This window comes from Podarcis liolepis (genome assembly GCF_965112155.1).
Source record: "Podarcis liolepis genome assembly, chromosome: 5".
NCBI classification, from domain to species: domain Eukaryota; kingdom Metazoa; phylum Chordata; class Lepidosauria; order Squamata; family Lacertidae; genus Podarcis; species Podarcis liolepis.
This window is the reverse complement of record NC_139556.1, coordinates 25,496,058-25,516,277: the sequence shown is the minus strand read 5'-3', so window position 1 is coordinate 25,516,277 and position 20,220 is coordinate 25,496,058. Positions and strand designations below refer to the sequence as shown.

Sequence of the window (20,220 nt, the reverse complement as noted above, 5' to 3'; positions counted from 1 at the left end):
AGTCACCTTTGACTGGACTTAACCAGCCAGGGGTCCTCTAGCTTTAGCTTTTTAGTCCACCAGGACCACACTGACTATTCCTGCACTGCTGAAAACCTACAAGAATAATACCATGTATGAAGCACGTCAGCATATTGTAAGAAAGTCACATACATAACAATGCTACTGCTGCTGCATCAATGTGCAAGACACACGGCGTAGTGCAACAGGAAAAGGCATTGCTCAGAATACTTGCTGCCTATAACTTGTTACAGAAAATATTTAAGAAGAGTATATAAGAGCCCTGCTGAATAAGACCAAAGGTCCATCTCATACAGCATCCTTCTTCAGCAAGATCTGCTCTAGGTGCTCTTCAGATCCCAGCTGCAGCTCAAAACATCTGGAAGACACTTGCTTGGTGAAGGTGGTTCTACTGTATATGCTTGATAAATTTAATAATGCCTCCATCCATTTACCAGAAGCAAACACTATACTGGCTGATCTTTTAATTTTCCAGATCCCTTTTAAATGATTGGTGTTAACTCTGGCCAGACCAGCAGTTTCACATTTGTGTTCTTAATGAACACTTGGGGGAATACCATTCCTGGAGAGTTCTACAAGAGCAACATTGAGACTTGTCAGTTTGCATTTCTTAGTACAGAAAGTATTGATCTGAAGTGTAGAGATCTTTCCTATTATAATTAATTCAAGAGGGTTCTGGAAGCTTCTCTGCATGAAAGAAAAAGCAGGTGGTTCATGATGTTTGGGTTATTCCTTCTGGGAAGCTGAGTACAGCTGGCTTAAACTGGTTCTGTTATCTCTTCTGTCAAGGTCATGCTGACTATAAAAGTAAGGCCAGAAGGAGCCTGGGTTTCCCTTTCTCCTTCTATCTCTCCTCCTTCTGGTGTGGTGTTCTGTACAGAGTATGCTTAGTGTCAAGGTTTAGACTTATTATAAGTTATTGTAAGTTTAAGTTAAGTCTGCTGCAACTGGATTTCTTATGCACAGTGCCAACCCTGAATGCATTGGATTTGTGACCATTGATGCTCATTTGCCTTCAGTCGCAGTAAAGCTCTGCTGGATGAAATATTAATTGCCTCTGGTCTTTTTGGGGGGTCGGGAGGGAATCCTGCAATGTGTTTAAGTTTTTACTCTGCTAACTATACGTTGGAATCTGCTCTGGATCAATATTGAGAAGAATTCTCTGACAAGACAAAGGGGGAGAAAGCCGACAGCCTGGACCATCTTTTGGACTGGTTGTAATGACAAAGGCAGACAAGTTGGGGCTGGCTGAGGGCAGGCTGAAGTTGGTGCAGCAGTGCCCCATTGGCCCTAATGGACAAGCCTCCATTCGATGTCACAAACAATTTTGACATTCTATTATTTTTCAATGTTTTAAGATTATTTTATATGTGCTCACTTGTAAATGACTTCTGATGTCCTTCCCACACCCAACACGTTCACATTTTCTGATAACGTGGGGTATGATGACTCGAATGGTCTTTGGGCAAGGGGGCACAGCACAACTGTGAATCTCCTTCAATTTAACGACTTGCTACCTTCGCTGGTATTTTCATTTAATTGGTATTTTTCATATTATTTCAAACCAATTGCCTAGAACTTTGAAAGTAGAAGACTGGGAGAGTTAAGTGGGTACTCCTAATATGGAAAACAAACTCAAAGCTACACTTTGGTATATAATTAGTTTAACCTTCTGCTACTGATGAGCAAATGTATCTTGTAAAACCAAAGAGCATTTTGTAACCATTAGAAGGGGCAGGGGAAATTCGTATTTCCTTTTTTAGTGAGAAATTCACATTATTGTATATATTTTAGTTATTTATTTCTCTCTCTCTCTCTCTCTCTCTCTCTCTCTCTCTCTCACACACACACACACACACACACACACACACAATAGAGAGAGACATAATAATAATAATAATAATAATAATAATAATAATAATAATACACACACTAGAGAGACTAATAATAATAATAATAATAATAATAATAATAATAATAATAATAATAATTTATACCCTGCCCATCTGGCTGGGTTTCCCAGCCACTTTGGATGGCTTCCAACAAAATATTTAAAATACATTAAAACATCAGACATTAAAAACTTCCCTAAACAGGGCTGCCTTCAGATGTCTTCTAAAAGTCAGGTAGTTGTTTATTTCCTTAACTTCTGATGGGAGCGGATTCCATGGGGTTGGAGCCATTACCGAGAAGGCCCTCTGCCTGGTTCCCTATAACATCCCTTCTCGCAGTGAAGGAACTGCCAGAAGGTCCTCGGAGCTGGACCTCAGTGTCTGGGCTGGATGGTGGGGGTAGAGAAGCTCCTTTGGGTATATTGGGCCGAGGCCATTCAGGGCTTTAAAGGTCAGCACCAACACTTTGAATTGTGCTTGGAAACGTACTGGGAGCCAATGTAGGTCTTTCAAGATTGGTGTTATGTGGTCTCGGCAGCCACTCCTAGTCACCAGTCTAGCTGCCGCATTCTGGATTAGTTGTAGTTTCTAGGTCAGCTTCAAAGGTAGCCCCATGTAGAGCGCATTACAGTAGTCCAAGTGGAAGATAACAAGAGCATGCCACTAATCTTGCGAGACAGTCCGCGGGCAGGTAGGGTCTCAGCTTGCATAGTGGATGGAGCTGGTAAACAGCTGCCCTGGACAAAGAATTGACCAGCAGCTCCATGGACAGCTGTGACTCCAAAATGACTCCCAGGCTGCACACCTGGTCTTTCAGGGGCACAGTTACCTCATTTAGGAACAGGGAGTCCTTCACATCAGCCCGCCCCCTGTCCCCTAAGAACAGAACTTCTGTTCTTGTCAGGATTCAACCTCAATCTGTTAGCCACCATCCATCCTCCAACCGCTTCCAGACACTCACACAGGACCTTCAGCGCCTTCAGTGGTTCCAATTTGAAAGAGAGGTAGAGATGGGTATCATCCGCATACTGATGAACACCCAGCCCAAACCCCCTGATGGTCTCTCCTAGCGGCTTCATGTAGATGTTAAAAAGCATGGGGGAGAGGACGGAACCCTGAGGCACCCCACAAGTGAGAGCCCTGGGGTCTGAACACTCATCCCCCAATACCACTTTCTGGACATAGCCCAGGAGGAAGGAGTGGAACCACTGTATAACAGTGCCCCCAGCTCCCATCTCATCTAGACAGTCCAGAAGGATGTCATGGTTGATGGTATCAAAGGCCCACCGGCTGTGAGTGCTGACAGCCACTCCCTGGAAGGCCCTTTCCATCTGGCTTTGGGGGCAGGGCCCAGGCTCACCCTGCCCTACTTCTGCTACTCCTGGGAGGCTGGAGATACACCTACTGGCGGTGAGTGCTGACGGACGCACAAACAAACAAACAAACAAACAAACAAACACACTGCTTGGTTGTAAAAACAAACAGACAAACGAAGCAGTTTTGTAAAAATCCTCAAAGCAGGTAAAACCACAAAACTGCTTGGGCTGTTGCGATTTGTGAGGGCTTGTTAATGTGTAGCTATGCTGGTCCCGAGGGTTAACCATGTGGCAAGGTCTGGGTCCAGTCCGAGGTTGAGGGTGCAGTATGGAGGCTGTCCGTCAAAGCTGAAGCGGGGTCCAAGGCAGGGAGTTGGGTGAGGTCAGGAACTCTGGCAGAAGAGCAGGAACAGGCTACCAACAATGTTGCTCCCGCAACCTGGGACTGGGGCTGGCTGGCTTTTATCTGCCCCAAGGCATAGGGTGGTCCCGGTCCACAGATGACTTGCCTCTCCTGGCCTGGAGGCGAGCACTCCTCCTGCAGGAACTTAGTTCCCTCCGCCTCTCTGCCCTGAGCCTCTGCAGCTCAGGAGAGACTGGAGGGTTACTGGACCCAGAGGCAACCTCAGCTTCCCCTGATGGGGCTGAGAGTGGAGCACCTGCAGGCAATGTGTCCTCCATCACCTCAGGAGCCAGAGCAGACTCAGCTGGTGCCTGCACTCGAGGATCCAGCACAGGTGAGGACCCTTCAGGCTCAAGCCCCAGCCCCAGCTCAGCTGGTTCTGGAGGCTGGGACTCCTGTGCAGGCTGGGATGCCTCAGGTTCAACCTCCGAGTCCAAATCCCAGGCCATCACAGTAGCATTCCTTAATAGATTGTTAGAATGTAAGAATGGCCAACAATTATGTGGTTTGGACAAAGAATTTGCACTGTACTCTGCCTCCAAGTCCCTCCTAAGTTCACTTTGCAACATTTGGTATACTCATGTCGTATTGATCCATATGACTTCCACATAGGTTCTTTGTCCCTTAAAATCAGCTGTTCTTCATGCTTCAAGGTCCCAATGCCTATATCCACTGTTTCTCAAACTTGGGTCCTCAATTGTTGGACTACAACTCCCATCATCCCTAGCTAGCAGGACCAGTGGTCAGGCATGATGGGAGTTGTAGCCCAACAACAGTTGGGGACCCAAGTTTGAGAAACACTGCATATATCACACGTTTATGAGTTTCCATATTGTGAAACTTGCACCCATACCATTTATTAAGCTACAGATGGTGTGGAGCATATCTAGAAGAAGCCGCTGCTCCCACAAGTCCTCTTCCTTGATCTGGTAATACAGAACTCAAGTTTTTCCTCTAAAACACCAAGCTTTGTGGCAGCGGTAATTAACACATCTCATTTTCAAGCCTTGAATTTAAAGGCGAGAGAGCAGCTTAACCTTTGTAGATTTAAAAGGTGCATCGCAAAAACAACTCTTGTTTATTCCTGCACAGGACCGGATGAAGAAATCGTATTTGCAGCTGAATTTGACAGACAGCTTCAATCTGGCTATTTGTCTTCTGTCTGGAAGCCCTAATCCTGAATGCTGTCAAGTGCTTTTCTGAAAGGTTTTTCTTTTTCATCATTCTCTACATCAACATTGCCAAGCCATTGCCCCATTCAGCAGACGTCCCCTGCGAACAAGTGTGTTGAACGCAGATAAGGAGGCGAGAATTGAATCTCCTGCTTAAATTCCAGCTTGAATCCTTCCTATATATTTTGAAGTGAACCAGAACAGTACAGTCAACACCCCTTGTACCTGCTCCGCCACCTAAATAAATCTGAATCGAGGATTTCACCATACATGGGTTAAGTGAATAGGAAGTTTTCTTGGACTGTTATCTGAGGGTCTATTCTAAGGACATTTTGTATTAGAGACTGTTGGGGAAGAAAAATCTTACCCAGAGGTGGTGCCCTTGGCCATTCGTCAATCTGCCAGTGGCTGTTGTGGGATCATGACATTTTCTTACTGAAGCAAGTGAAAGGTATAGCACCATGATATATGACTTCTTGCATTTGCAGAGAAACATGGCAACATGATTTCCTAGAACCAGGTTTCCACTGAGGATTCCATTTTGTCCATATTAACATTTGCCTTTGTGGTTCCACATTTTGCATCCACAAATACCAATCCATACATCCACACTCTCCAAATGTTCCTTTTGCTAAAATAAGATACAGCTTGTGCTGCTCAAATTATCGCAGACCCATGCAGCTTTGTGTATTCCTAGCAGCACTGAATCTAGGAATCCTCCACAGGTAAATGCTCTATTGCCTCTTATTAATTTAATACATGCTGCAACCCTGCGCATATGGAATTTCTATATAACCCACTTATGTAGATTGCTATTAAAGTAGTATCAAAATTGTATTAATTAATAAATAAATGCTACCTTGGTTGTGAGTCCTGTTGAATTCAAGGGGACTTACTTCTGAGTAGACATCTAGAGGATTGCACTGCTGATCTCGTCCAAGGGCTTGGTAGGAAATCATACAGAGAATGTTTCATGTCTCTGTCTCCCTACTCTTCACCCCGCTATGACTTTTAGTCTAGGCAGGTAGGTGTCATTGTGATGGCTGTCACTGCAACCACTGATCATGTGTTTGGGAAACATGCAGTGCTATTTTTCTAGAAAAAGATGTGCTGGAACTCACTATGAACACGTCCTTTGTTCTCTTAGAATGGCAATGCCACCCAATAGAAAGGTGCTGGAACCCACCTGAGAGGTGGGTATTTAAAGGTAAAGGTAAAGGACCCCTGGCTGGTTAAGTCCAGTCAAAGGTGACTATGGGGTTGGGGCGCTCATCTCACTTTCAGGCCGAGGGAGCTGGCATTTGTCCACAAAGGCAGCTTTCTGGGTCATGTGGTCAGCATGACTAAACCGCTTTTGGTGCAATGGAACACTGGGATGGAAAACAGTGCACAGAAATGCCATTTACCTTCCCGCTACAGCAGTACCTATTTATCTACTTGCACTAGTGTGCTTTCGAACTGCTAGGTTGGCAGGACCTGGGACAGAGCAACAGGAGCTTACCTCATTGCGGGGATTCGAACCGCCAACCTTCTGATTGGCAAGCCCAAGAGGCTCAGTGGTTTAGACCACAGCGCCACCTGTGTCCCTGAAGCTGGCAGCAGCAGTGGGCAGAGGCAGTCATTGTCTGGTATCCCAAAGACATAGCAGTTGCATGTGAGTTCTGATCACCTTTTCCCATCAAACTGAACCCAAACTATTCTATGATTCCCTAACATTTTTGGCTGGTTTTGGAGAGGCAGCCTACAACAACTGAAGGAGAGCATCAGCATGAGATCACAATAGCCAGTCCTTGGAGCTGGCAGCATCAGCATGATGTCACCATGTCCAGTCTCTGCCCTTCAGTCAAGCAGTGTCAGAATGAGATCACAATGGCTAGTCCCTCCCCTTAAAGCAGTAATCATAATCATGAAGTCACAATGCCCAGTCTGCCTCCTTCAAGCAGGCTGCATCACCAGGAGGCCACAATGTTCAGTCAAGCAGTATCAGCATAAGGTTGCTATGGCAGTCCCTTTCTTTCAAGTAGGAAGAGATATATTGTGCTCTGTAGTCATCAATCTCTTTGAAGCTGGCAATAAAAAGGTAAAAGGTAAAGGACCCCTGGATGGTTAAGTCCAGCCAAAGGTGACTATGGGGTGCAGCGCTTATCTCGCTTTCAGGCCAAGTGAGCCGGCATTTGTCCACAGACAGCTTTCTTGGTCATGCGGCCAGAATGACTAAACTGCTTCTGGCACAACGGGACACTGTGACGGAAACCAGAGCCCATGGAAAAGCTGTTTACCTTCCCTCCAAAGCAGTACCTTTTTATCTACTTGCACTGGTGTGCTTTCAAACTGCTAGGTTGGCAGGAGCTGGGATTGAGGAATGGGAGCTCACCTGGTCGAATGGATTCAAACCGCCGACCTTCTGATTGGCAAGCCCAAGAGGCTCAGTGATTTAGACCACAGCGCTATCCGCATCCCATGCAGGTGGGTATTTAATGTCTCAGAGCACTGTGAGTTTCCCCTGAAAAAAAAGCTACTGTTTGCTGCCTGTCCTGTCAACCCCTTGTTTCTATTTTCAACAGCCTTTCCTTTCCTTTCCTTTCCTTTCCTTTCCTTTCCTTTCCTTTCCTTTCCTTTCCTTTCCTTTCCTTTCCTTTCCTTTCCTCAGCCCTGTTGACTTTAATTGGGCTTGCTCCCAAGTGTGTATGGTTAGGTTTTCAGCCTTATTTATTATGTTATTCAAAATATGACTGACCCACCCTTTGTCCATAGATTCCTGGGCAATGTTCAATAATCATGACATGCATACAAAAAAAGGCACCATGAAACCCAAGCATAGTGGCACCAATGTTTTCCGCCAACATTCTGAATGGAAAACCATTTTCACTCCTGAAAAACGTCCAGAGACCTTTTTTATTTTTTTGCAGAGGAGGATGTACAGTCGTACCTCAAAAGTGTGTGTCAAATATTTTGGCTCCCAAACACCACAAACCCGGAAGTGAGTGTTCCAGCTTGTGAACATTCTTTGGAACCCAAAAGTCCGATGCAACTTCCGTAGCTTCCGATTGGGTGCAGGAGCTTCCTGCACCCAATTGGAAGCTGCGCCTTGGTTTCCGAATGTTTTGGAAGTCGAATGGACTTCTGGAATGGATTCCATTTGACTTCCAAGGTATGACTGTATATTGCAAATATGCCTTTTGTTTCAACTCAGCACTAATAAAGAGTGCTACAAACCAACAATTTTTGGGAGAAACTAAATGCATAGCTGGATTCTTGTTGATTAAGGGCAGGGATAGAGTTGCCATGAGACAAATTCGAGTATATTGGAGGAAAATGCAAGGGAAGCAAAGAGTTTTAAATAGACTTGCAAAATTTTTGAATGGGGAACTTTGGCCCTCCAGCTGTTGCTGAACTACAGCTCCCATCAGCCCCTGCAAGTATAGGCAATGGTCTATGGTGATGGGAGTTGTAGTTCAGCAACATCCTGGAAAGACAACGGTTCCCGACACCTGCCTTGCATCAATGTTCCCCACCTTGGTGCCATCCAAAGGCTGCTGTATTATGTCTCCCAACATTTAGGACCATTTAGATTGCTGGTTGCGGCTGATGCGTGTTTTGCGCCAAAACATTTGGAGGGCAGCAGGTTGGAGAAGGCTGCCTTATATGAATGGCGCCCTCAGTGCTTTTTTTCTGGGGGGACATTTTGTGAATCTAATGGGAGAAGAAATTACATTTTTTAATTTTTTTAGTTTCTTCTCTAGCACGGTGAATTGTCAGTTCCATTGCTACCCCCAATGGCGGCCTCATTTCCTGTCACATGTTTCCTGAGTCTCAGACGGAAGCGAGTGTTTAATGTGTGAAGTAGGAGTTGGAATTTAGCACGGTGATGAATTTAATACTGAATCTAACAAGAGCTTCATTGCACTGAAACACTGTAGCCAACTTAATGCTTGTAAAATTGGTAGGCCCTCCCTTTGAGTTTGTTTAAGCCTTCAGTGTTTGTAAATTCATGGTTTTTGAAAGGACGACATCTGGTGACAGACACCAAGAGCAAGCAGAGGAATCAGGAAGATGTTAGTGCCCACAACCTCATGCCAATATGAAGTTACTGTGAGCTGTCAGCTGCGTAATATGAGGTAATGCATGGTTTTTGTACTTTTGTCCATTAACTGTATTTATTTTTCCCGATTTGAACTATAAAATTGTGATTTTTCTGGAGTAAAAAAGAGAGTACCCGTAAACATTTTATAAGAAAAAAAGCACTGGGCGCCCTCATATTTTAAAATGTCTGTTGGTAGCCCTGAGCAGTAGCACTTGGTGGTAAGCTGACTGAACCACATCTTCAAAATGTGTCTTGCTTTTAAAATTTAAGGGTAAGCATAAGTGATGCTATGTACAGTGGTACCTCGGGTTAAGAACTTAATTCATTCTGGAGGTCTGTTCTTAACCTGAAACTGTTCTTAACCTGAGATAGCACTTTAGCTAATGGGGCCTCCCGCTGCTGCCACACCGCCGGAGCACAATTTCTGTTCTCATCCTGAAGTAAAGTTCTTAACCTGAGGTACTATTTCTGGGTTACTGGAGTCTGTAACCTGAAGCGTCTGTAACCTGAAGCGTATGTAACCCAAGGTACCACTGTATTGTGGGTATGAGTGGCAGCAGAAAAGATACTTGGTTTCAAAGCTTTTGGGGATGTTTAATTAACTTCCTGGTGATGGAGCAAGCAGCGTTTAAGGCATCTGTCTTCAAAAATACTCTTTAAGTCACTCACTCCACAGATAACTACAGGGCTGGTCCCATTGCCCACATTGAAACAATCTACCTACCTGCTGCATTTCAAATTAATTTACCAGGATCCAATTGTAGGCATGCTGCAGATTTGGAACAACCATTTCTGCTCAAGCTATAACTATAGTTATGCTGGTGCTTAGCAAGAGCTCTCCAGATTGTCATTTCAAGTCATACCATGCGTGAGTATTCTGTTTACACTGAATGGCAATTGCCCTGCAACTAAATCTGAATCTCTTATTGGGAAATATTAAGTTGGGGTTTTGTGTGTGTGTTTCTTCTTCTGTAAACATGACTTAGGTGACTTTTTCACTAGAGACAATTTACCAAGCTGGACCTGATAATTTCTCTCCCCCACCCCCACATCACCACTTTGAGATGAAACTGGAACACATCCTCCATTTTCCCCCAACAGGAAATTTGTCTTGTTGTCTTAGTCCTGGAATATTATCTCATTTGGAAGGTACCCTGGGAGTAGAAATCGATTTGTTGGGAGAGGGACTCTGGTTCTGTGGCAGAGCATAAGGGCTTTCAGGTTCAATCTCTGCCACCTCCAATTAAAAGCAGATGGTGAGGAAGACCATCCTAAACAAATAAATGCCATCATCATCATCATCTGCTCAATATACTGTGGTTTACGTGCTATGTTCATCTTTTATTCTTTTTTTAAAAAATGACCTGGATTCCTCTCAAGCTTCTTACTCTGGGGTAGTATTACTATTCAAGATGTAGTTTGTGAATTCATGGTCTGTAGAACTGCAGTGTAGGCCTTTAAAAAACATGAAATCTCTCCCTTCCTCAGCATACATAAACAGATCAATAAAAGGATGTGGGGCAAAGTAGAAATCAGACATTGGCAAATCCATCATCACTATATTATCCTACTCAATAGCAATTGATTTGGGGTTTTGGAGTTCCAGACTAAATGAGAGTTGTAAACTCAGAGGCTGTAAAACAAATACAGGGGAGTTAGGGTAATGCATGCAGATCGCCCTGGTTCCATTCTATTCTATTGCTATTCTCCCCATTCTATGACGTGTCATGCGCTTTTCCAGCTTTATTCCTGGCAAGGAAGGGGAATTTAAGAAAGGAAGGTCCTAATTCTCTGGCAAAATAAAATGTTTATTCCTTTTGAGATTCTGTTTAATGCTATGTTTCTGGAAAAGCATATCAGCAGTGCTAAAAAGATCAAAATTATTTTAAATGATCCCCCCACCCCACAAAGGCCATCCAAAAGACCTTCAGAAGAAGAAAAACACTATTTATTCCCTTGCTAACCTCCCAAAGGAGTAGTGTTCTCCTTCTGTGGACAGTGGTGTTTTACAAAAAGATGCATGTGTGTGTGTGTGTACATGTGTGTGTATACTGTATTCCAGCACACCTCTATACTTTTGCAGAAGAGGAACACTTAACAAAGTTATAGCAAGAAATTAAGCTTTGTTTTTCCTTTGGGGAAAGCAGATTTAAAAATAAAAAATAAAAAAGAGCATTTATAAATAAAAATTCCTTCTGTCACAATTAGTGGGGACACCCACTACCAAGGAAGGGTGATAGTCCATGCCAGAATGGGCTGGTGGTTCCTTGTTCCTTAGACAGGTAGGATGGCAAAGTAAGAACACTGAAGGGAAAAGTGTGAGTTTAGTACCATGGACAGCGCTCTTGCAGCAAATGTCAAATACTGCATCCAAGCCACGTAGTGCAACAAAAGCGAGGCAAAAATTAACCCAGAACCTTAGTGGTATAAAAAGTTTCAGGACGTTGTGGGGCATCCCCTAATTGGAAACAAATAAACTTTTGCTGGTGGAAATAGTATGGAAAGCAGGATGGCGTATAACCAACTTGATACAATCATGGGCAGAAATCATCATGAATGCACAATAAAAAGGCATCTGGTATATTTTGAAATGAAGTAAACGATGGAGAAATTTCTCCTGGCAGAAGCTAACTTTATAAAGCCAGATATTTCTGCAAACACTGGCACTTACCCACCATCACTTTTTTTTTTTTTAACCCGCACAGATCAACCGTCCTTCTAGTTCATTGCTTTGCTGAAGTACTCTCCCTGAACAGCTTTTCTCTGTCTTTTATTCGCTATTGTATTTCTCGAGAACAACAAGTCCAACAAACTGCACCTGGCTATGATTAATTATTTAGCCCCAGGATGTGGCAGATGAACAAGATAACTAATTCATTTCAAGGGAGGCACCAGAGGTACTTATTTAGGTTTTAAATAAAGGGGGAAATGAGTTTCCTATAATGGGTTGTTTTTTGAACAACCGGGGGCGGGGGTAAGGTTCCTGTGAAAGCATTTCAAGAGTTGACTTTGTTTCACTTAAATAAGCAATAGTAAAACGATCCCCACGGGTATAGGAAGAGTGGCACAGGCTGGCAGGATTAGAACAAAACTTTCTCAAAGGGCAAGCATAGAAAAAGCCCCTGTGTTTGTGTTGGAAGCTGATTCAAAGTTCTCTGTGACCCCAAACAGGAAAAAAAAAAAACATATTACAGCCTTTCCAGATAGTTGATAGAGGTAAGGAAAAGGTAAAGGACGCCTGGTCAGTTAAGCCTAGTCAAACCTATGGGGTGTGGTGCTCAGCTCGCTTCAGGCCAAGGGAGCCAGCATTTGTCTTGCTTCAGGCCAAGGGAGCCAGACAACTTTCTGGGTCATGTGGCTAGCAGGAGAACTACTTCTGGAGCAACAAGCACCGTGACAGAAACTGGAGCTCATGGAAACACTGTTTACCTTCCCGCCACAGCAGTACCTATTTATCTACTCACACTGGTGTGCTTTCGAGCTGCTAGGTTGGCAGGAGCTGGGACAGAGCAAAGGGAGCTCACCCTGTCGCATATATTCGAACTGCTGACTGATAGAACCTGACATTGAGTGACCGTTTCAGAACAGTAGGTGGAGAAAGGGGCCTTCCCCCACCTGTCCCCCCCCCCAGCCAGGAAGTGTGCTAAAATGAGTGTTGTTATTTTTAATATGCGCCATGATTATATGTGCAGAAAATGGGAAATTGCTACGTTCCGCACACTCTCTCTGCTTGTTCTCTGCCCACCCCACCCTTGCCAAAAAAATTCTGTTACTATCCTTTTTGTTGAAATAATTCAATTATGCAAATACGTATTTGCATGCATTTCTGGCAGCAAGACTAGCAAAATCTGGACGTAAGGCTGGAATTCGTGCAAGTGTGGGAGGGGGAGATTTAACTAGCTACAATGGCCTAGGAGTACTGTAGGCCAGTACTAGGCATTCCTTAAGAGGCACATCTGCCACCAAAAGCAGCCCCATTTTATTACAACAACCCCATGAGACTAGGCTAGGTAGTCTAGCCTAGGTAGTAGGAGAGTGGTGGGGGATAGTTTCTAGTGACACTTTGTCCATGCAGAAACTGCATTTTCAGAGTATTAGAAATTAAGGTCCCTTTCCCAGTGAGTGCAGGTTAAGAGAGGCAGTTCCTCCAGAAGGTGCGCTCTTTAAAAAGAAATCACGAGAGAGCATGATTTCCAGAGAGTAAGTGTCGGCATAAGGGTCATGGAGCTCACAAACCCGTAAGAGCAAAGTTTCATGGTTTTGTCACTGGTGCAACCATGCAGTAGATTATCTGCCAAGAGCTGCAACAAATGGAAGTCCACTTCATTTTCTCATTTAATTAATGAATAAGGCACTGGAGTGCAACTTTTGAGGAAGGGAACGGTGCAACACAGTGGCAGGAAAGGATCTCAGCTGACCAGCAACCAAATGTGTTTATTTTGATAGGAAAAATGAGGGGATCCTGTAAGATTACTACTATGTTCCTGAGACAGAGACAGCTGGAGGAAGGAGGAAATTAATTTTTGTTGAATTTCTGAATTGTTTTTGAGTTGGGCTACTCCACTACCTCAAGCAAAGTTTGGATAGGAAGGGAGGAACAGTGGCTGTATAATGGCTGGTTTTCCTTCCATTTATCTCCGTATTCAGGATTTCATAATTACAATGGCGGGGAGGGAGATTAGATAGTCATTAAATAACAACCAATATTCTTGAGAAGCTCTTTCCACAATGATACAAGCAAGTTTCATTAACAAACGTCAGAAACCCAGAGCGGTCAAATAATCAATCACTCTGAGAATTGTACTCCCTGAGGGAAATAGGGGCCCCCTAACAACTCTTAACAGCCTTTGTAAACTAAAGCCCCCAAGATTTGGGGTGGGGACTGTTTAAAGTGGTACGATACTACTTTAAATGCATAGCGCAGTTGACACAAAATGTGGGCACAAGTCCCCTATTCCACATTTTTCTCATATGCCTATCTGGTGGATTTTAACACATCAGGGGGATGCAACCTAATGAAACAGGGTGTGGGACCGCATGATTCCCCCCCCCCCCAATGTATCTCCATCCAGAATTTCTAATTTATTCTAACAAAATGCCCAGCATTTAACTCAAGGGAAAAACATCAAATGGGCAAGTACAATTCCTGATGGTTGCTTAAACTTGTAAAGCAAGCTTGACTATGAAACAATTGTAGGAAGTATCACATGGCTCTTCATCATCAATCGGTGTAAGGAACATTCCTTGGTTACTACTGACAGTTTGCATTTCTTAGTACAGAAAGAATTGATCTGATGTGTAGAGATCTTTCCTATTATAATTAATTCAAGAGGGTTCTGGAAGCTTCTCTGTGTGAAAGAAACAAGCAGAAGGTTCATGATGTTTGGGTTATTCCTTCTGGGAAGCTGAGTACAGCTGGCTTAAACTGGTTCAAGGTCATGCTGACTACAAAAGTAAGGCCAGAAGGATCCTGGGTTTCCCTTTCTCTTTCTATCTCTCCTCCTTCTGGTGTGGTGTTCTGTACATAGTATGCTTAGAGTCAAGATTTAGACTTACTGTAAGTTATTGTAAGTTTAAGTTAAGTCTGCTGCAACTGGATTTCTTATGGACGATGCCAACCCTGAATGTATTGGATTTGTGACCATTGATGCTCATTTGCCTTCAGTCGCAGTAAAGCTCTTGTGGATGAAATATTAATGACCTCTGGTCTATTTTGGGGGAATCCTGCAACGTGTTTAAGTTTTTACCCTGCTAACTGTACATTGGAATCTGTCGTGGATCAATTTTGAGAAGAATTCCATGACAACTCCTTTTGCCAGAGCTGAGTAAGGGGTGCAGCTGTGGATTCCCCACCCGATACCGCTCAGCTTCCCAGTTTTGGGTCAATATACAGTGGTACCTCGGGTTACATACGCTTCAGGTTACATACGCTTCAGGTTACAGACTCCACTTAGCCCAGAAATAGTGCTTCAGGTTAAGAACTTTGCTTCAGTATGAGAACAGAAATCGTGCTCTGGCAGTGCGGCAGCAGCAGGAGGCCCCATTAGCTAAAGTGGTGCTTCAGGTTAAGAACAGTTTCAGGTTAAGAATGGACCTCCGGAACGAATTAAGTACTTAACCTGAGGTACCACTGTACATGGAATGTGATATCAGAACAAAGGGATTTAGAAGACTAAAAACAAAACAATGAACCAACTTCTGTTTGTGATGGATAAGTGCTACTGAAGCAGAAATAAATAATGAGCAACAGGTAGCAAGTCGAAAGGATTAAGGATGAAGACCCGCAGTGGGGGGAGTGAGAAGTGACACATCCAATGATGTCCTTTCTGGGTTGTTGTTTTCCCTCCTCTATGAATGCGATGGGCATTTATCGGAAAAGACTCAGAGCATGTGCATTTCAAAAGAAGCGTGTAGCAAACAGGAGTATGAGAGACTTGATCTAATCAGCAAACTGACAGAACTGCTTAACTCCCAGGGCACAGAGCTCGCTGCAAGGACAGATTCGAGCATGGAAATATACTGCAGGAGGAAAGGGAGTCTATGGCAGAGAGGAAGAAACAAGGCATGCAGGCTGACTTCAATAGCCGAGGCAATTTGTAGTGAAGTGAAAGATATATGGTTAGAAATATTACAGGAAATTACAGCCGCACTCCAGGGCAGGATAAGGTGGCAGGTCTGGAAAGCTTCAGGAGAGTGGATATTTTTTATTTTTTTTTAATGCCTTTTTAAAAATCCACCCTAGAATAGCGATCAAGGAGGATTTGAATTACCTTTGTACTGGCAGGAGTAAAAAAACAAAAAAAATCAAATGGCACAGAAAGGACATTTATTGTGCAAGTTGCTCTTGGGTTGGTTTTTTTATTTTTAGCCCCTCTTTTGTACAGAGCTGTGCAAAATGAATTAGAATCATAAGCACCGGCAGAAAAAAGGTTGAGTGATCAAAATATGATCAAACTGGATGTTTATCATACAGGTTGGGGTCCGTCAAGGTTTTTGCACACACAAGGAGTCACCTAAAGCAACTGTGGAAGTGGCGTTGAAGGAGGGCAGCAGCAAGCAGACCGTAGATTGCAGTCAAGGGTTGTATGGAGACATTTTTCGTCTGGGAGGTGAAAAGTAGTTACAGTTCAATCTAGTCCACCCTTTACCGGAAAAAGGAGTGGGGGTGGGGAACAAGCCAGGTTATTTTTCTAAATTGAAATATGGGACCACTCAAGTGATAAATAGGAAGTTTCCCATAAGATGGGGGGAAATAAGAGGGCTGGGTAGGATGGCATGCCTCTTTCCTGATTCAGTCCAAATGTGGAGAAATGTGATTCCTACCCACTTGGAATGCCGCTCCCACTTTGGCTGACCTCACTGGGATAGACAGTCCAAAAGTAAACATGGGTGGCGCTGTGGTCTAAGCCACTGAGCCTCTTGGGCTTGCCGATCTGAAGATTGGTGATTCGAATCCCTGCGACAGGGTGAGCTCCCATTGTTCTGTCCCACCTCCTGCCAACCCAGCAGTTCGAAAGCATGTTAAAGTGCAAGTAGATAAATAGGTTCTGCTGCGGTGGGAAGGTAAACAGCATTTCCATGCGCTCTGGTTTCCGTCACTGTGTTCCGTTGCACCAGAAGCGGTTTAGTCCTGCTGGCCACATGAGCTGGAAAGCTGTCTGTGGACAAACGCTGGCTCCCTTGGCCTAAAAGTGACATGAGTGCCGCAACTCCATAGTTGCCTTTGACTGGACTTAACGGTCCAGGGGTCCTTTATCTTTATCTTACCTTTAGACAGTCCAAATATATGTGCACATACAGCTTAGTACTTCTTCAGGCAGTGCATAGCCAACATGTAAAACTCACAGCCACAAGACCTGGTAGTGGGCACCAATTTGGAGGCCTTCAATGAGAATTTGATAAATTCCTGCCTCTGATAACACTTGCTGGAAACTGCAGGTGAAGAGAGTGCTGTTGTCCTCAGGCCCTGCTTTCTAGCTTTCCACAGGCACCTGGTTGGCCACTGTGAGAACGAGATACTAGACTAGACGGTCCATCGCCCTGATTCAGCAGGGCTCATCTTAGGTTCAGTGTGCTGAGCTGAAAATGGCATGATGGTTTTCCCCATTAAATTAAGAAATCAGCTCCACATTTGCTGCCTAAGTGCACTTAAATGTAGATGTGTAAGTGGAATTTGTATATTCCACCCCTGCTTGCACGTATGAGACCAGAAGAGGTGGATCCGGTACCCTGGATTTGGGAAACAGAAGGAGATGAACTGCATGTAGATGCACGCAAACACACGGAGTGGAGGCTGGTCTATTTGAGTGAATGGGGAAGTGCTCTACCACTCTCACCCTGCTCACAGCCAGCACTCATCTGCCTGCCTTCCTGTTTACAATCTGTCCAGGGGATGACATTGGCTGTGAGCTTGCTCCTTGTAGTCCCTGTAGAATGTAACAGGGAGGAAGGTGGGACAACACTAGACTTAGCTAACTCTGGCTGTCATGGGTTGTAGCTCTGTCCTGTGCTGGCCTCCCTGTCCTCTGCCCCACCAATCCAAATAGATACAGTGGTATCTTGGAAGTCAAACGGAACCCGTTCCAGAAGTCTGTACAACTTCCAAAATGTTCGAAAACCAAGGTGCGGCTTCTGATTGGCGGCAGGAAGCTCCGGCAGCCAATCGGAATCCATGGAAGCCATGTCAGATGTTCGGGTTCCAAATAACGTTCGCAAACCGGAACACACACTCCCAGGTTTGAGGCATTTGGGAGCCAAAACATTCGACTCGCAAGGCATTTGGGATCCAAGGTACGACTGTACTACTGTTCTTCCTCTCTCTCTCTCTCTCTCTCACACACACACACATGTTGGGATAGACTGGGAGTGATATATCATCTGTTCTATACCCCAAAAGAAAAAAATATATAGTGTATTTAAAGTCCAGTTTACAACAGAGCAATAAACCACAGTAAGGTAAAGGTAAAGGTACCTTTGCCCGTACGGGCCAGTCGTGTCCGACTCTGGGGTTGCGCGCCCATCTCACTTAAGAGGCCGGGAGCCGGTGCCGTCCGAAGACACTTCCGGGTCACGTGGCCAGCGTGACGAAGCTGCTCTGGCGAGCCAGCACCAGCGCAGCACACGGAAACGCCGTTTACCTTCCTGCTATAAAGCGGTACCTATTTATCTACTTGCACTTAAGAGTGCTTTCGAACTGCTAGGTGGGCAGGAGCTGGGACCGAACGACGGGAGCTCACCCCGCCGCGGGGATTCGAACCGCTGACCTTACGATCAGCAAGTCCTAGGCACTGAGGTTTTACCCACAGCGCCCCCCGCGTCCCTATAAACCACAGTACACCTGAAGAAATGTGCACTTTATTTTAAATTTCCTTCCAAAATGTGGGGCAGGGGAATGAAATTATATCAAAACAAAAAAAAAAGAAGGAAAGGAAAGGAAAGGAAAGGAAAGGAAAGGAAGAAAGGAAGAAAGGAAGGAAGGAAGGAAGGAAGGAAGGAAGGAAGGAAGGAAGGAAGGAAGGAAGAAAGAAAGAAAGAAAGAAAGAAAGAAAGAAAGAAAGAAAGAAAGAAAGAAGGGAAAAAAACAGTTTCACTCATTCAAATTCTGCTCTGGAAACACAGTTAGCCATCCCCAAAGCTGCCAAGCTTTTGGTGATTATATTTATGTTTATATGGATGAACATGTATTGCAGGGAGGCCTTCATTCTTCTGATATTTTAGACCTTTTCATGCCAAGCTGTCTGCCTACCCATGATATTCGTGTTCTGTTGCACAAATTCATGCCTGCTCTGTCTTGATGGTTAACCCTTTAATGCCTAATCCACTTCCAGATCATGAGTGACATGTTCCTGGGCAAGAACAAATAACTGTTTGGGTGGCCTTTGAACTACAAATCCACTATGCGTGCAACTGCGAGTAAAACATGCGTGCACATAATTATTCAGGGCTTTGAGCTGAAGGGAGCATTCAGAGACAAAAAAGAGAGGACAGAACTGCAATACAAATTAAATCCGCTGAAATTCATACCAAGAGGTGGATTTTCCACGAAAGCGTGCTGCTCACTGCAAATAATGGAATGGAAAACTGAATTGCTCCTATGGATTTTGCAGATGCTGTCGCCTAAAGAATTACGAGTGAAAGGCAGCATTTCCAGTGCTGGAGAAGGTAGTGCAAAAAAAAAAAAAAACTTGTGGTGTGTTTATATTTGCATGTGTGCTTGCATGCGAGAGTGTTTGCATGAGTGTGTGACTTCATGTATGCGTGTGAGAGAGAAAGACAGGGAGAGAGTGTTGGGTGCCTGCATGTCAGGTAAGTGTGTGTGTGTGTGTGTGTGTGTGTGTGTGTGTGTGTTATTTGCAGCAGCGGAACGTATGCCCACGCTGCCCAGGGCAGGCATGCAGGGCATGCCCCCAAGGGGGGGGCACAGAAGGCACCCTCCGCGAGTCACAGTTCAGGGTTAGGAGAGGGGCAGGGAAGCTATAGGTTCCTCACAGCCAAGGAGGGTTGGCAGCAGCGCTGCTACCCACTCACCTGCTCTCTTTCCCCAGGTCAGGCCTGACCCGGGCCCCACGGAGCTGCACCAGGCACAAGCACGGCAGCTGCAGCACAGCTCCTTCTGGCATGGAGTCAGGCTCCAATGAAGGAGCCTCCTGTGGAGGCACCTGCTTGCACCCCCTCTCAAAACTCGGCCCGGGACCAGGACACCCTTCTGCTTGCTGCCCATTCCAAATTGCCCAGCTGAAGCCTTCTTGGAGGGGTAGTTGGTTGCAGACCTGTTTGCTATGCTTTGCTCTTGTTGTTTGCAATCTGTAGCTGGTTCCTCCCCCCCCCCATGCAGTGGCATAGCTCAGGCGCCTAGCAAGCCACCCATTGGGCTGGGCGAGCTGGGGCAGGGTGCGCTGCATCGAGCCTCGCCACCCCCCCCCCAGCTGTAGGGTGGCTGAGGGAGAGGTGGCGGGCATATGGAAGCCCCACGCTGCCGTTTTGGGCAGCGTGGAGCCTGCAGGTGCCCGAGCCACTGCATCATATAGCCCATAGCCATTTTGTCACCCCCTTCAGAGATGACACCCGGGGCGATCCGCACCCCCCCCTTCCTATGCCACTGCTGATTTGTTGTAAATGCCTATGTGTGTTGTATGGGTTGTTTGTGCATGCATGCATGTGCATATATATTTGCCACACCCAGCACTGACTTGTGACTTTGGGAGGTGTGGCTGACCATCAATATGGCCCACAGGTCACCTTTTTTTTTAGCCGCTCTTGTCTTGAAGGATGGAGGGAAGGTTTTCATGTCAATATGTACCCAGCAGTTTTGGGCACAAGCAAATTGCAGAGG

General features: G+C 45.0%; 1 long non-coding RNA gene across 1 annotated transcript; it reads left to right on the top strand.

The window, feature by feature from the left end:
- The first annotated feature begins 15,361 nt into the window (after window positions 1–15,361).
- On the top strand, window positions 15,362–18,906 carry LOC310707623. Its single transcript, XR_014526622.1, has 3 exons — window positions 15,362–15,450; window positions 15,862–15,997; window positions 18,716–18,906. It is a non-coding gene; the product is annotated as an uncharacterized lncRNA (long non-coding RNA).
- The last annotated feature ends 1,314 nt before the right edge of the window (window positions 18,907–20,220 follow it).